The sequence below is a fragment of the Pipistrellus hanaki genome (genome assembly GCF_964339955.1).
Source record: "Pipistrellus hanaki genome assembly, chromosome: 4".
Lineage (NCBI taxonomy): Eukaryota > Metazoa > Chordata > Mammalia > Chiroptera > Vespertilionidae > Pipistrellus > Pipistrellus hanaki.
Genome location: NC_140506.1, coordinates 32,465,259 through 32,477,806, shown reverse-complemented (window position 1 = coordinate 32,477,806; position 12,548 = coordinate 32,465,259).

Here is a 12,548-nt window from a genome sequence, read left to right as displayed (position 1 = left end):
ACAAGTAAGAAGTATAAAGAAAGCAAAGACACCAGAGGTAACGAAGTACACGTGAAGAACGCACAGAAAATATAGACACAAGAGGCAATACTCAAACATGTATGTCCCAGTCCAGACAAACTCACTGAGAAATGGATTGGGAATGGAAACACAGTTTCTGGAGAATAGAAGTTTCAGTCTAGGGGTTGTACTGACACCAGTTTTCTCTGTATAATAGACCTTGCTGAAGGTAGACTTTTCTTCATAGTTTAGTTTAGAATTCCTTTTGCCAGTCTCTCCCAGTTTAGCCACTTGAACCATCTTAAAAAAAAGAAGCCCCTCTTTGTGGTGTTTGGTTACACCTTTCAAATGCTCCCGGCGTATTTAGTTTCCACTTCAGACGTCACTTAGCCAAGTTCTGCATATTTAATTATTTTACTTTCCCCCCATAAATGAATATTTCTGGCCCTTTGATCCTCCCATCTTTATTCAGGAACCAGCTGAACTGAGCTATTGGCGGGTTCAGACCTCCTTCCCTCCCAATCATGGGGGAGTGAGGGCAGGTACTTAGTATGCTGCTTATCCTAGTACAAGTGCACAGATTTTCTTCTTGCAAGATACAGAGGAAGCTGTGGTTTTGAAGGTTGTTTAGATGGGGTAATGAGAGAGTTGCACGGGGAAGCAAGGAACGACAGAAAGTTATATCAAAGGCTTGGCTCCTCATACGGGGCCTTCTGGAATTTCCTTGCCTTGGAATCCCTCCCTATTCCAAGTTGAACTGGATAAATAGCCCTTAAAAAATCATAGAGCCCGTGCTTGTTTACCCTGGCCTCTTTGGTTTGATCACTTGGATATTGGAAGTATGGTGGGGTTTGGTTTGGGTCCCATCTGGAGCCTGCTTTGATCTCCCTCCTTCATGGGAGCATTGGGAGGACTAGTGAATCTATTCTGGTGAACGTGTTCCAAGTCCAAGTGCAAATGCACACCGTGATGATTCTCGTCTGGGTATCAGTTTTTCACATGTGTGTGTTTGCATGACTATCCACACTGTTCTGTTATTGCTGTAGCTGTGTTAAGTATGTTTATGGAAGCACACTGTTTATTATGGGGATTAGTGACACACAGATAGGAGGGCTGTAATTCAGAAACTTATTATTAGGATAGATTGTAAGTGTAGTTTCACTACTTCATTCGAATGGAGCCTTGTTGTTAAAAGAGCTGATGTGGGCAGACAAGTGATGCTCATTGCTGGAAGAGCAGTGGGAACCCTTCACTTGGGGTCTCTGGGCTGAGTTGCTGCAGCAAGTTCTCAGGGTTATGATACGAGAGGAGAAGGGAGGCTCTATCTCCTTTCCTTTCTCCTGTCAAGTGTTGCTGTGTAGCAAGGGGTAGGCTAAGGTTAAAAGAATAGAGGAAAGAATTAATGAAGACACAGGAACTAGAATCTCTTATCAACCAGAGATAACCACTTCTAACTCCAGAGATTTTTTTTTCCATCCAGAATGCTTCCTTTGTTTTCTCTGCTCTTCTTATTAAGGATGAACTTGAGGCCAGACATATTTAAGAAAGATACAGAGAACTCCTGGGCCTCTGTGGGCTTTTCTGCCAAAATGTCTAATATGACAAGAATATGTTTAAAAAAAGAGAGAGAGAGAAAAAAAAAAGAATATTTTTAGTCAACATAGCCTTGGTTTTCACAGTGTATTTATTCATTCCATAAACTGTTAGGTGTGTACAGATATGACCTCTGTTAGCATTATACAATCGATGTGCCTATTTCTTCTCATTAGTTGTAGTCCCAGCCTTTCACTTTTTACACTTTTCAGGCATTTATTCATTCTTTTATCTATTCGACCATTTAACAAATATTTATTGGACACCTAATATGTGTTTGAGATAGATTCTAGCTGAGACAAGTGTGAGTTGTAGGTCAGTCTCTATCCCTTCAAACTCCAGGGAATGCAGGCCAAGCTCTCAAATGGTCCCCTTCAAGCTTTTTCCATAGAGATTGGGTAGGGGTGAGAAATGCATTCTGTGCTGGTAACTCTTGCCAAGGAAATCCTTTCTCCTGATTTTACAACTTGAACTTATTCTATGGGCTAGAGGTGGGTTTAGGAGCCAACACCCCCTTCCCTTAGCACTATGTTTTTGTTTTCTCTGCTCTTCTTATTAAGGATGAACTTGAGAATTTGGCTTCTCTTGCAAAAGTCTGAGACAACCAGAGAGAGAGGAAGAGTTGCACATGGCATTTAACATCTGACTATACTTATATGCTCTGTGAGTATATGGTGCTGGGGAGATCACAGGGTAGCATTCTAGGAGAGGGAAGAAGAAAGGGGTGGGGGAGAAGGAGAGAACAAGAGGACTTAACAGTGAGCAACTCAGTCAAAAGTGCAACCAAATCCTGAAGGTTACTAGATGACCTTTTATCATCCTTTAGCTTTCTTTCCTCTGCATCCTGTATCTTACTCCCTTTTTTGCCCTATTCCACTTGGGTCATGCAAATTCATCCTCTATCATTTTACTTAACTTTTCATTGGCCATCCCCACCCCTTCTTCCATGTGTCTCCCAGGGCGCAAGAGCCCCTTCTTCAGGCTCCCATGCAATGCCTATGCTCTCCAGAATACATGTATGCCCTGGTTTTTGGCTATACATTGGCAAGTTCCCAAGCAGTTGGGGCCATGGCTTTGCTCTGTTTTGCCGAGTGCCTTGAGAAGCCCCAAGCCCCCCTAAAATCCTACTGATCATTGTTACATAAAGGAAACAGGATGGGTCTGAACCCACTGTAGGGTGATCCCACGTTAGTGAGGCCAGGGACTGGGTTACCTCTGTGCTGGCATTTGCTTCCCCAGACCATTTGGATTTGTTTTTTGCCTTCAGGCCCCTTCTGTTGTCAGGAGGATGTACATAAACAAACAGAAAAAGGGCATGCGAGAAGGTGCCAGTGAGGGACACAGAAGAAGGTGCCAACATTGGCTATCACAAAGGCGAGGCTCTTAATTGGCATCGAAGCAGAATCAAAACACAGCCCTCAGTCTTTTCAGGGCCACAGCTGTTTTGGATCAGAAAAACTGTCAGTGAGTGTAATGGATAATGGAAACTCTTCCATGCTTGCCTATTCGGAGAAAGAAAACACTTTGCCATGTATGTCTGAATAGCCATTACGATTAGTGGTGCTCAGGTCCTATGAGGAAACCAACTGCCAAGACCAGGGTGGACTGCCTATAGCTAATAAGATGAGATCGATGTCTTACCATAGGCATTTTTTAGCCTCTTAGTGGAAAATGCCTGGCGACTCTGTACCCATGATGGACAAGCTGCACTGGGTGAAGCCTGCTTAACCACAGGGGTTTCTCCACTTCGAGGTGATTCCGCCACTAAAAGTAGGGTTGGTGCTTTGTTCGTTGGTTCCCTCTCAGTGCCTAGCATGCTATCCAGTTTGTAGTAGTTGCCCAATAAGTGTTTTTGGAATCAGGTAGAGGGGGGAAAAAAGTGTTAGAAATATTAATTCAGAAGTCTGAGAAACATCCAGTGCTAAAAAAAAAAAAAAGTTTAGCATTTTTTCTTTAGATTGGTGCTATTGGGCAAATGTTACCAATGTTACTGTTAAGTCCTGCCTTGGGGCTCGGAAAAGCAGATGAGATGTTATTAGTCCAATGGTTATGGGCATTTTATATTTGAAATGGAGTTGGGTAAATAGCCGAGAGGTGACCTGCCCAGCAGCCAGCTGGGAGAGAGGGACATTCTGTGAGGTGAGGCCAGGAGGGAGCATTGTTTTTGACTTGGCTGGGGCACCAAAATGGGCTCAGCAGGGCCACTGATTTCCATGCAAATAGGTGGCAAGTTTCCTTCCCAGCTGCAGCTTGTGGCCTGTGTCACTCAAGTACAGGTAGAAGGGAAAAACCAAGGCAGGTTAAAATGGTGCTGGCGTGCCAGAGCCTGGTGGCCTGGATCACTGGGGCCCAGCCTCTTCCAACCTTCTCCCCAGTGTTCTTTTGACATGGTTTAAGAGAGAGGAAAAGACAGTGCACCAACTAATAGGGAAAAAGGCTTTTCTTTCCCAAGGTTGGGGAGTGTGAGGAGTGTAAGAGGGCTCTTAATCACTTGCTCAGAGATGACCCAGTTTTGAAGGGAATGAAAACCAAACAACAGCCCATTACAAACAAGACCCCAAAGATGACAAAGAAAGACAAGTATGTGGCGACAGGACAAAACTAAAATGTCAGGAGAAAATGGTCCAGTCTCCTGCTTTCCAACTTCCCCGGATCTCATCTCTTTCTAAGGGAACGCACAGACCCCTACAAAGCCCCTCCACTTCAAGGAGGAGGGACCAGCCCATTCTGAGCCTGCCAGGCATCAAGCAAGGGCCGAGAGGGCATGAGGCAATTATCTGGCCTTTGCTTGCCCTCCGCCTGCGTCTCCCCAGGCCGGTTTTGATTTCTGTTCCAAAGTACATGGGTTCTTACATATCCTATTTCAGTGTTGAGATCCAAGCACTACATTTAAAAATTAGGCATATCTATTGAAATAATACTCCAGCTAGAGTGAGAAGAAGAAAGCTTGGAATTTGTTTGGGAGCTCTCACCCTTTTCTCACTGAATGGAAAAAAGTTCTAGGAGATGCTGCCAAGAATAAGGGGATCCCGCAAAGGATTAGGAAGGGCCTTCCTTGGGGGGAAATTTATTGGAAAAGCATAATATAATGGAAAATAATGTGAGCTTTGGAGTCAGACAGCCCTGGGTTCAAATCCCAGCTCTGCCCCTTACTTGGAGCAGGATCACAGGCATGGGACTCGCCTTTTTGTGGCCTAAATCCCATCAGCTGTGAAATGGGTAATAGTAAGTAAGGGCATTGTTGTGAGAATTAATGTAAGCAAGCCTTTTGAACAGTGCCTGGAACATGATAAGTGTTGGGCTTACAATGCCCTTACTATTGTAATTGTTAAAAAAAATATATAATTCATAACCATTATATCATTACTCATAAATTATGAGAAGGCAGGGAGAGGAGGGAGTGACCAGACCCTCTGCAGGTGGCGGCCCTGAATGGAGCTGGGAAGTAGCCCAAGCATTCTACACTCTTCCCCCAAATCCTAATTCCTTTCCTTCTGGCTATGAAGAGCCACACAAATGGCGCCACAGTGAAGCAATGGCTCAAGGGGCTCTGCCCTAGCAGGACAGAGGCCTGGCGAATGGGTTGTTTGCCTCCCAGGCACACGGCCTTCTGCAAGTTGCTTCGTGGAGGAGAAGGAGATGTAGTTGCTCTTCCTCTTAGCCTGAGAAAAGAGACGCTGGGAGTGAAGTCAGCAGCAGCCCTGCTCTTCATCCACAGATATGAAAAGCCAGAAGCCCAAGGCCACATTTCCAGAGGAGCCAGAAACCACTGGCTAGCCAACACATGAGAGACTGTGGTCTTTGCTTAGAGATCAGAAATCTAGTTAATTTTGATTCTTCCCATCTCTCTTTCCCTGTAGCGCTTAGTAGTAAACCCTGAAAGTAAAACCAATCTCATATGATGATTTTGGGGGGCTACAAGAAAGTGAAATATCTGAGGTGAATGCCTCCCTTTACAGGCCACCTTGGAGAAGAGGGAGAGGAACCCCAAGAAGCAAGATGAGGTGTGAAGGCCTTGAGAGGAAATGAACAACTGAGGCAGAGGCGTTGGGCCTGCTTAAAAAAAAAAAATGAAAGAAAAGGTGGGAGCTTGCTAGAGTCTGAGATAACAAACATGACCCCCCTCAAACCAGGTTGAATAAAAAACTTATGTGGCCAAGGGACTGTCTGCCAGGACATTCTGCTAAGGACGTTCCATGTGTTAGATCTCATCACTGCAAAGGTCCTGCAAGGCCATTATCATTCCTATTTTGCAGCTGAGGAAACTGATACTCAGGCTAGAAAGTGGCAGATCCAAGAATGTGCTCAAGAGTGTCTGATAAAACGTGTTTTTGCCCTCACGACTACTCCAGAATTATCCTTCCTCATTCCATTTCATGCAATATTCCTATTTTTCTCACAGCTTTTATCTCAGCTAGCAATCCTGAGTAAAATGTAGCTTATAGACCGATTCTGAGTGAAGTGGTAAAGACCGAAAATCACTCACTCTCCTCCCTGCAGTTCTGGAAGAGGACTGGTAATAGGCTAAGAGGTTAGGCAAGAAGTTGAATCTCAAAAGGTGGGATTTTGTTGACTGTGAAATAGAATAGGAGGAATAGGAGGTAATATTTAGCAGTAGTTTCTTCTTGGTAACTTTTTTTTTTCTTTTAAGATTGTAAAATTATTTTTAGACAGGAGAGGGAGTGGTAGAGAAAAACATCAATGTGAGAGCAAAACATCGATCCCTCACCTCACGCTTGCCCCCACAGTGGGGAGGAGGGGGCTCCACCCTGACCAGGAACTAAACTGGAAAACCAGCAACTCTTTGGTGTATGGGGTGACACCCAACTAACTGAGCTACACCAGCCAGAATAGTGCCTGTAACTTGCCTGTTTATTATGTCATCCTGGATTCCTGTAATTATTAAAATGTGATTATAGCTCATTAGCTTCTGAGCCAAGTCTCCTTTGCTGTTTCCATTTTAGAGCAGACTGACAGGGAGTTTTACTCTCATTTGATCATCTGTACCCAATTCCATGAGGGGGCCAACTTGGAGTTCATGCTCCGATGCTGCTTTTGCTTCTTGGGGTATGGGATCCTTGAGGCCCTTACCCTGTCCTCCAGCCCCATCACTGGTGTTAATTACCACCCCGCTGGTATAGTGGGAGAATCAGAAGATATGGCAGTTAGAAGACAAGTTTGGCAGGAGCAAAATGGATAGGATTTTGCTCAGAGATCAGGCAGGGGACATGGTATGGTTAATGCAGGGAGTACCCTGGGGCCAGTCAGAGAAATAGAAACCACAGGAGGGCTTTCAGCAGTGAAGACTGAACATAGGGAATTAGTTTAAAATGTTTCAGAAAAAGCAAACAGGGAGCACCGAGGTAACACATAGGTAGGAATTGTGTGAAGTCTCAGGACTGGGGGACAGGACTGGGGGAAGTAGGGGGGTTGATTTAGAGGGGGTCTCACAGAGTTGAGACTCAGACCTCTGAGGGTGGTGGTACCACCCAGCTCCAGATACCTCAGCAGCTTGGGAGAGCCTCCCTGTGCTGGAAGCAACAAGGCTGGCTCTGCAGCAGGATACTGGAACCAGCTGTCACTGGCACAATGAAGGGGCATTGTTGGGGTGACGCCAACCGGAACTAGAAGAAAACAGGAAGGAGAAAGCTTTCCTGACTTCTACCTTGCAGTTTCTCTGCCATCCCCTATTGGCAGAGTCGAATGTAGGGTATCTGACAAAGGAGAAATGTGGTTTGCTGTGCTATGCCCCAGCATCCCAGAGCAGAGTTCTGGAGGTGAGAGAGAATACCTTAAACACTGGCATGTAGGGTGAACAGTTGTGTGGTTGCCACTGAATCACTACCTGAAAGAAGCTTCAATCTTGGTGTTTGAAGAGAAAGAGACTATCTTTAGTGAAGTGTCAGCTACCTCTCCCTATCTGTGAAACTTTCACTGCTGTGAATATTGGCCGTGTGTGTGTGTGTGTGTGTGCGTGTGTGTGTGTGCACACGCACTTGTTTAAGGATTAGGAAGAGGGCTCGGCCTTTTTAAGGTCTGCAGGAGTCCACTCCGTCGTGCTGGGAATAAACACTATCACTCTCCTCTGAGCTGTTAATGAGACTCCAAAATAAATGTTTTCCTTTAGATTGCACCTTATAATTTATGGTCCAGTCCCAGAAAAGAAACTTTAGTGTATTGGGAAATGGGTGTACTCAAAGAAACTTCATGGGGGCCAGAGCTGGAAGGATTTGGAATCAAGACAAACCTCAGTCATGTCTCCAGATCTTAGAAGCCAGCTAATGGTTTACAGTTTTCTCCCCTTGCTTACATAGTTCCAGGAAGACAGGCAGCTCGCAGCCCAGAAGGCTTAGTAACTGAACTTTCCATAACACCTGGGAACCTAAGCGAGCCTGTGTGGGGAAGTGATGATGGGGCCATTTTCAGGTTGGAGCCAGTGCCTGGAAACTGTTCATTGCCTGCTCAGCATGCAGAACCACTAGAAATGAGGTTGACGGTGATTATGCAAGAGAGGTAAATGTGAGCAAACACCACGTGAAAGGCATCATGATTGTTCAGTGAATTCAATAGAACCGAGTTGCAAAGTTGTGTTTGTTGGCTGGGTCCTGTTCAGTTTTCTGTCAAACATCGGTTCAACTGGAACCCACCATGAAAAAGAACAAAGTGTAAAATTGCAAGTGTACTGTTTGGTATACTCCTACATGCACCGAAATAGATAAGAGCTGATCTGATAAAGAGCATTATTTCCTGGCCGGGTAGTTCTCTGATATGGAAAATGATCAGTGATAGAGAGAAATCACAATAGCCAAAAATATTTCTGAGGGATAGATGGCTTATCCTGTTCTGTTTGTAGGATTCCTGTTGGTGGCACCTAAGGGTTACTATGATTGGTTACTAGTACATAATGAAATTTATCAGTCAGACTAAACTGGAGTCCGATGTACCTGGATTTCAACCCCTCTCCTCCCACTTATTATGCATGTAATCTTGATCAAATTACCTACAACTCAGTTTCTTTTATCTTTTAAGTGGGGATAATTGTACTCCCTCGCCTGAAGTTCCATTGTGACGGTTACCTGAGATGATGCAAACAAAATTTTCAACAGAGTTCTTGGTGCAAAATATGTGCTAAAAATGTTTGCTGCTCTATCTTTATTATTATGACTGCTACTATAAATACGTACTTATTGAAAACTGACTCTATTACTAGTGCCAGGCCCTCAACATAGAAAGATGAATTTGACCTATTCCCTTCTGTCAAAGCGTTCATGACCAACTGAGAAAGGTACTCAAAAGCCTGATTTAGGGAAGATGAGGCAGCTCAGATGACTGTGTGTGGACTCATTGTGGGAGATCTTAGTTCTTGAAGGAAACCGCAGGGCTATGGAGGAACACAGTTGTAGATGTCAGGAGAATATTGAGATCAGGAAGGAAGCCTGCCTGTGCAGACTGGCTGGCCATGACTGAGGAAGCATGACTGAGTTTCTTTGCCAACTGCTTACGTTTTAGGGCACCACGGAGCAAGATCCGTGTAAAAGACACACCTAACTCCCCAATTATATAAATGATGCAACGGTGTTGGGCTAATGACAGGGGCTCTGTTAGATACCCCTGTGAAGGGTTGTGGATTTGTGTCACAGTGACAATTCTCCTGCCATCCGATGGTAATCTACTTGCTGCTGAAATTGGTTATTGAGGATTGGGTGTGAAATATAATGATTACAAAATTTTTGGCAAGACCACGATGGACAGAAGCTCCTCATAATCCTTGGGCTAGGAATTGAGCAGGTGGGCCTCCTCTGGGCCTGTCAGCAGACCCCAGTAAGCCCCTCATGGCTCCTGACAGATGGGCTTTCAGCATATTCTCTGAAGAGAAACAGGGTGGCTGGTTCGAAAAGGCCCCTTGAAAGGTTTCAGTGTGCTGCCTTGGGGAAGATGAAGGGTGGCAGGACCCTGAAGACCACAGAGGAAATAGTTGTGTGCTGCCAAGATTTAATACACAGAGAGGTTATTTTAGGGGCCCTCTCTACCTTAGTTAAAGGAAATAAAGAACCTGTCAATTAAGAGGGTCATTAATTGTTCTATCCTGTCATGTAGTAATATTACATCTCTATTAACACATGTGTTTACACAACTGGGTTTCTGTGCAATTGCTAGTGCTCAGCTGTCAGCATTTGCTTATCTTTAGTGATTCCCTTACACATTTTGTGAGAAATTCTAGGGTTGATAGGCAATCACTATTCTCTTCCATGTTTTTATAGAAATTTGATAAACCACCAGACTAAAAAAAAACACACTATGAACTAACACTTCAGCAAAAAGGAGAGCATGGCTTTTGGAGTATAACTTTTTTGGTACACTTTTTTTTTTTCCTTATATGGAGTCTGCTATTTTTGGTTGACATGTGCAAACAGACGAAAGAAAACTTAATCTTAGGTTAAAAAAAAAACCCCAATAAATGGTTTATATTTTTGTGAGCCATTAAAATCCAGATTTTTCCTCTGGAAAAAAACTTTTTCCACATAGTATGTCTTTCCAGAAATAAGAAAAAACTGGATCATTTTTCCTGTGTTATCTGTAATTTGGTTTGACTTTTGGAAAGGGAGGACCATATGTGAAGTTTATAGGGAATTCATTCATTCACGGGACAGTGGAGCCTGCTGAAATTTTAAGGTGAAATACCTTAAAATTAAATCATTTCAGATCTTATTTTAGTGCTTTGGTGAGTAAATCTCACAGCGAGAAGTTTATCAGGAGGCTTTTATAAACATATGTGTCCCAATGGCAGGTTTTCCCCATTCAATGAAGAGAAATATTATAGACAGTCAAGTTCCAGAAAGATATTAAAATTCATTTAGCATATTGCATCATTTTATCATATATTTCCACTGCCCAGTTTTGAATAAATTTGGATATGCATATCTATGTGTTTTAGATTTAGGTTTAATTGCAAAAGTTTAAATATTAATTAAAAATTTAAAAATTGCTCCCAGAAAGCAGTAGTTGGTTTAAAAGAGGATGCTATCTGTAACATTAAAGAAAATGACTAAGTGTGTTAGAAAATCAACAATTCACCCACTGCCCAAGTGTGCTAGATTAGAGTACAGCTACCCCAGGAAGCTTGCTGTCCCTGACTCTCCTGGTCTGAATCCTTTTCTCCTTGAATATCCTTTCTCCCCTGTCCAGAATGCTCTGTAGGGTCTTCCCGGAGGGTCTAGGTCCCTGGAGTTGTCCATTGAATAGTTTATTTTCCCCTCAAATTTCTTCTACTTAATTTTTTTTTGGTTATAAATCTGATTCTCTATCCTTGGGCCATAAAAGTTGTATTTCTTGGTGTAGACCAGATAGGGACAAACCTACACTGGGCTTGGGAATGAAAAGATATAGATATAATAATAAAACCATGGTTATGATTTACTACTTATTTAACTAGAGGCCTGGTGCACGAAATTCGTGCATGGGGGTGAGGGGATTGTCCCTCAGCCCAGCCTGTACCCTCTCCAATATGGAACTCCTCAAGGGATGTCCAACTGCCCAGGATCTGGCCAAAACGGGCAGTTGGACATCTCTCTCACAACCCAGGACTGCTGGCTCCCAACTGCTCTCCTGCCTGCCTGCCTGATTGCCCCTAACTGCTTCTGCCTACCAGCCTGATCACTCTGTAACCACTCCCCTGCCAGCCTGATCAATGCCTAACTGCTCCCCTGCCGGCCTGATTGTCCCTAACTGCTCTCCCCTGCAGGCCTGGTCACCCCCAACTGCTCTCCCCTGCAGGCCTGATCACCCCCATCTGCTCTCCCCTCCAGGCTTGATCGTGCACAACTGCCCTTCCCTGCTGGCCATCTTGTGGTGGCCATCTTTTGGTGGCCATCTTGTGTCCATATGGGGGTGACCTTCTTTGACCACATGGGGGGTGGCCATCCTGTGTGTTGGAATAATGGTCAATTTGCATATTACCTCTTTATCATATAGGACTAATAGCAACTTTATCATAGCATTTTTATAATGGCACCCAAAAATAATCTGAATGTACATTAATAGTGGAAATTTTGAATATATTGAAGTGCATTTATACTGTAGAATATGGTGTGGCTATTAGAATTAAAAGGTAGACATAATGACCTAGAAAGATGACCAAATACTTTTTAGTTTTTTATAAGAAAGATAAATTTACTAGAATCAACATCATTAAAATGTTCATACTACCCAAAGCAATCTATAGATTCAGTGCAATCCCTATCAAAATACCAATGGCATATTTCACAGACCTAGAATAAACACTCAAAAAATGTACATGGAACAAAAAAAGACCCCAAATAGCTGCAGCAATTTTGAGAAAGAACAACAAAGTAGGAGGAATCACAATACCAGATATCAAGTTATACTACAAAGCCACTGTACTCAAAACAGCCTGCTACTGACACAAGAACTGGTATATAGATCAATGGAACAGAACAGAGAACCCAGAAACCAAACCAAGCCACTGTGCTCAATTAATATTTGAAAAAGGAGGCAAGAACATACACTGGAGCAGAGGCAGTCTCTTTAATAAATGGTGTTGGGGAAAATTAGGTACATAGAAAAAAATAAAACTAGACCACCAACTTACACCATACACAAGAATAAACTCAAAATGGATAAAAGTCTTAAATGTAAGACATGAAACCATAAGAGTCCTAGAAGAAACCATAGGCACCAAAATTACAGAAATCTCTCATAGCAATATGTTTACCAGTACATCTCCTAGGACAATGGAAACGAAGGAGAAAATAAACAAATGGGACCACATGAAAATACAAATCTTCTGCACAGCAAAAGAAACCATCAACAAACCCATGGACACAGACAATGAGGTGGTGAGAACCTGGGGTAAGAAGAGGATAGGAGTGGGTTGGAAGAGGTTAATGGGAGGGGGGGAAGGAGGACCCATGTAATACTTCCAACAATAAAGATTA